We start from the raw sequence: 5,493 nt of genomic DNA, 5'->3' as shown, positions 1-5,493 counted from the left end.
TGCTAAAAGGCATATTCAGCTCCCCTTTTCTCCTGCATATATCAAATTGGGTCATTGACAAGAATAAAAACTTAACAAGTACATCAGTCTCCCTCAACTCATTGAATTCCTTCTTAAAAAAAATCATCAAATAAATAGTAATGAACTTGAGGGGTTCCAGTCTTTTTTTTTTTTTTTTTTTTTTATGATGTCATTGCCTGCATATGTGTGTTGGGGTGCATGAGGTGCATGGTTTCAACCCCCATACCCTAGCCTCGGGCTCACTCCCCCACACTTGAGATGAACATTGTCCTCAATGTTCGTAGTGTTAGGGAGTCACACTTGCTAGAGAAAACTGAAGAAAAGAAAATGATGAACTGAGTCCTTAAAGAATTGGAATTTTGAGAAAAAGATCTTTATTTTACTAACTAATATTCTAAAAAGATAAATGACAAAAAGATTCCTTAACTTGTTCATGAGCAAGCATAAGAGATTATTGGTTATCTAGATAAACAGTGGATGGAGGGGGTACAGTACTGCCCATTAAATATGGTTTCAGGCGCTGATCATTTACTTTAAACGTGCCCTGAACCGGGTGGGTGAGTTCTATAGCCCCATGGGGAAAAACCTGTGAAATGGTAAAGGGTCTAGACCACCTGGATCTCAACTTACCTGGAAACAAGCAGAGACGGGAATTATATAACAATACCTGTTGGCCTACATAAAAGTCCCGTCTCAGCAAGTTCTTATCATGCCAGTTTTTTATTCTTTCTTTATAAACTTTGGCATTCTCATAGGTGGTAAGTCTGAATTCATCCAATTCATTCAATTGCAACCGCCTTTTAGCCCCTGTGGCCTGAATGTCAAAATTTAAGAATTTAAGAGCCCAATAGGCCTTGTGTTCCAATTCAACTGGTAAATGGCATGCTTTACCAAAGACCAATCTGTAGGGGGACATGCCAATGGGTGTCTTAAATGCAGTTCTGTATGCCCATAATGCATCATCTAATTTGATGGACCAATCTTTTCTGGCGGATGCTACGGTCTTTTCCAGAATTCTTTTGAGTTCCCTGTTAGCCAACTCCACTTGGCCACTGGTTTGAGGGTGATAAGGGGTAGCTAATTTATGTGTAATTCCATATTTCTGCATTAACCTCTCAAATTGGCTATTGCAGAAGTGAGTTCCCCTATCACTAATTATAGCTCGCGGAGTGCCAAATCGGGAGAATAGCTTCTTTAGGAAGTGTACCACCCTTCTTGAGTCATTTGTGGGTAAAGCCATGGCTTCTACCCATTTGGATACATAGTCAACTGCAACAAGGATGTACTTATTCCCAAAAGAATTCGGGAAAGGTCCCATGAAATCTATACCCCAAACATCAAAGATTTCACAGATTAAAATATTGGAAAGGGGCATTTCATTCCATCGGGAAATGTTTCCCGATCTTTGGCATTTGTCACATGTGGACACATACCGATGGGCATCTTTGAAAAGTGTGGGCCAATAAAAACCTGATTGCAAAACCTTGGCTGCAGTGCGACTAGCTCCAAAATGACCTCCTGCTTCTTTATCATGGCAAAATTGGAGTACCGACTCCATCTCCTCCTCGGGGACACATCTCCTTATGATCTGATCTGCACACAATTTATACAAAAAGGGTTCCTCCCACAGATAGTATTTTACATCAGAAAAGAATTTCTTTTTCTGTTGATATGAAAGGTTAGGAGGAAGGACTTGTGCAGCTAGATAATTAGCAAAATCAGCATACCAAGGATATGAGTATTTCTGTATTGAGTACAACTGCTCATCCGGAAATTCTTCTCGAATGTTGTTGGTTATCTCCTCTTTTGAGCTTACCGTGTCCAACCAGGAGAGATGGTCAGCAGCCAGGTTTGCAGCACCCTTCAGGTCTCTAATCTCAATGTCAAACTCTTGCAATAAAAGGATCCACCTGATCAGTCTTGGTTTTGAGTTTTGCTTGGTAAGCAAGTGCCTTAATGCCGAGTGATCTGTGTGGACAACAACCTTGGATAATATCAGATATGAACGAAACTTATCAAGTGCAAATATTACTGCTAACAGCTCCTTTTCTGTGGTGGTGTAATTGAGTTGGGGTCCAGTCAAGGTTCTGCTAGCATAGTAAATTGGCTGAAAATGTTTGTTCATTCTTTGTCCTAAAACAGCTCCTATAGCAAAATCACTCGCATCACACATCAATTCAAATGGGAGGGTCCAATCTGGTGCTACCATGATAGGTGCATGGATCAATTTGTCTTTCAAGATGTTGAAAGCATGAAGACATTCAGTTGAAAATTCAAAAGACACTTCTTTCTGAAGCAAGGTAGATAATGGCTTGAAAATTTTTGAGAAATCTTTAATAAACCTTCTATAGAATCCGACATGTCCTAAGAAACTTCTCAAAGAACGAACAGATGTTGGGGTTGGCAATTTTTCAATTGCCTCCACCTTGGCCTTGTCGACTTCTATACCTCTTTGAGAGATCTTGTGTCCAAGCACTATGCCTTCTTGCACCATAAAATGACATTTCTCCCAATTTAACACAAGATGTGTTTCTTTACATCTAGTAAGCACCTGTTCCAGATTATTCAAACATGCATCAAACGAAGAGCCAAAAACTGAAAAATCATCCATGAAGATCTCAATAAATTTTTCAACCATATCAGAAAATATAGACATCATACATCGCTGAAAGGTTGCTGGGGCATTGCATAACCCAAAGGGCATCCTTCGGTATGCAAAGGTTCCATATGGGCAAGTAAAAGTGGTCTTTTCTTGATCTTCTGGTGCAATTGGTATCTGGTTATACCCTGAATATCCATCCAAGAAACAATAATACTCATGCCCGGCTAGCCTCTCCAACATTTGATCCATAAATGGGAGAGGAAAATGGTCCTTCCGGGTGGCTTCATTTAATTTTCTATAGTCAATACACACACGCCATCCGGTAACGGTTCTAGTAGGGATGAGTTCATTTTTCTCATTTGGAACAACAGTCGTACCCCCTTTTTTTTTGGGCACAACTTGCACAGGGCTTACCCAAGAACTATCAGAAATAGGATAAATGATCCCAGCATCTAACAACTTAATTATTTCAGCCATTACCACTTCTTTCATGTTGGGGTTCAGGCGCCTTTGGGGCTGAACGGAAGGCTTGCTGTCCTCTTCCATCAAAATTCTGTGAGTGCAGATTGATGGATTAATGCCTTTGATATCTTCTACCTTCCAAGCTATAGCATTTTTGTGTTCCCGCAACACTCTTAATAATTTTTCTCTTTGTAAGGGATTCGGCGCTGCGGAAATTATCACGGGGAGATCTGATGGTTCCTCAAGGAAAGCATACTCTAAATGGGATGGTAATTGCTTCAGTTCAAGGGTGGGGGGTTCTTGGGGTGATGGCTTACCTGATGGTCCGGGCAATTTGCCTAAGTTCTCTAATTTAAGAAACCCCTTTCCCTTGAATTGAGGCTTATCGTTCAGGTATGCTATCATGAGGTTTATTTTTTCATTTTCTGCTTCTTCAAGTTCTCCCTGCTGGAGGCAGAGTTCAAGAGGATCAGTTATTCTACTTACCTGGAAGCATTCATCAATTGTCAATTCAATGGCATCAATCATAAAACAAGAATCATCACTAGAGGGTGCATGTTTCATAGCATCAGACATTTTAAAAATTATCTCCTCATCTTGTATCCTAAGGCTGAGTTGTCCTTGTTGGACATCAATCATTGCTTTCCCGGTAGCCAGGAAAGGTCTCCCTAGGATAAGCGGGACCTCCACATCTTCTTGCATGTCTAACACAATGAAATCAACTAGAAAAATGAATTTGTCAACTTTAACTAACACATCTTCTATGATCCCCCTAGGATGTCTAATGGATCTATCAGCCAATTGTAATGCCACTCTAGTGGGTTGGGGTTCATTCAACCCCAATTTCTTGAAGATAGAATATGGCATTAAATTGATGCTAGCTCCCAGGTCACATAAAGCTTTTTCAATTTTTAAACTGCCAATGGTACAAGGAATAGTGAAACTCCCTGGATCTTTGAGTTTCTGAGGCAGCTTGTTCAAAAGGATAGCAGAACATTCCTCATTTAATGCAACTGTAGCCACATCTCCCAGTTTCCTTTTGTTTGCCAATAATTCCTTCAAAAACCTTGCATAGTGTGGCATCTGGGCTAAAGCATCAGCAAAAGGAATATTAATATGTAAACTTTTAAATATTTCAAGAAACTTACCAAATTCCTTCTCCAATTTTTGTTGCTTCAGCCTATTAGGGAATGGAACTTGCGGTTGTTGGTGCATCCCTTGTTGTGCTTCTGGTTGTTCCGTCTTCTGTTGTCTGGTTCCAAGGCTTGTTTCTGCCTTGGGTTCAGCCCAATTCTTCTTTTCTACCTCAGGCAACTCTTTTCCACTTCTTAAGGTAATAGCTTGCACCTGCTCTCGTGGATTCACTTCAGTGTTGCTTGAAAGAGTTCCCGGCAGTCTGGAAGAGATTAATTGTGCCAATTGCCCCACTTGGTTTTCCAGGTTTTTGATTGAGGCTTCCTGGTTCTGGAACCTAGTTTCTGCACCTGTTATAAATTTTGTCATCAGTTCTTCCAAATTGGATTTTGGTTCAGGCTGATGATAAGTCTGGTGGAACGGCTTGGAAATATGCTGATTTGGCCAGGACTGGTTTGAATGTCCCCTCCATCCTGGATGAAAAGTATGGTGACTCTGGTAACCCTGCTGTCTTGACGAATTGCTGACATAGTCAACTTGTTCAGTAGATGGTCTGAACTGATTGCCAACTTGGCAGTCTGTACTGATGTGGCCTCCCCCACACAATTCACAATTAAGAGGCTGCACATGCATGGCAGCTATCTGCATTTCATCTATTTTTTTACTGAGTGCTCCTATTTGTGCAGCTAGTGCTGTATAAGTGTCAACATTATGCAAGCCTTGCTGCTTCCTAGTTTGAGTCCTTTCCGAATGCCATTGATAATTGTTGGCTGCCATTTCCTCAATAAGTGCATGGGCAACCTCAGGAGTTTTATTATTTATGGATCCTCCGGCTGCAGCATCTAATATGGTCTTATTTGAGTCAGTAAGACCATTATAGAAAGTCTGCACTTGCAGCCAAATGGGGAGGCCATGGTGAGAAACTCTCCTTAACAGCTCCTTGTATCGTTCCCATGATTCATATAAAGATTCCCCCTCTTGCTGGAAAAAAGTAGTGATGTCATTCCTCATTTTAGCAGTTTTAGAAGGGGGAAAATATTTAGAGAGAAAACGGCTGGCCATTTCGTCCCATGTGGCTATAGATCCTGCCGGTAATGAGTTCAACCAAGCTTTGGCTTTATCCTTCAAAGAAAATGGGAATAACCTCAGCCGGATGGCATCATCACTTACCCCATTGTGTTTGAAGGTGTCACAGATTTCCAAGAAGTTAGCAATATGGGCATTCGGATCCTCATGGGCCATACCACAAAACTGAACCGTATTTTGTATCATTT

At 40.9% G+C, this 5,493-nt stretch overlaps 1 non-coding gene across 1 annotated transcript; it reads left to right on the top strand.

Moving 5' to 3' along the window:
• The first annotated feature begins 5,126 nt into the window (after positions 1 to 5,126).
• LOC148872253 (small nucleolar RNA R71) lies at positions 5,127 to 5,233 on the top strand. Its single transcript, XR_016108579.1, has one exon. It is a non-coding gene; the product is annotated as a small nucleolar RNA R71 (small nucleolar RNA).
• The last annotated feature ends 260 nt before the right edge of the window (positions 5,234 to 5,493 follow it).

The sequence above is a fragment of the Nelumbo lutea genome, chromosome 2 (assembly GCF_056320005.1).
Source record: "Nelumbo lutea isolate HS-2025 chromosome 2, American lotus-T2T, whole genome shotgun sequence".
Classification (NCBI taxonomy): Eukaryota; Viridiplantae; Streptophyta; class Magnoliopsida; order Proteales; family Nelumbonaceae; genus Nelumbo; species Nelumbo lutea.
This window is presented reverse-complemented; position numbering and strand designations above follow the sequence as displayed.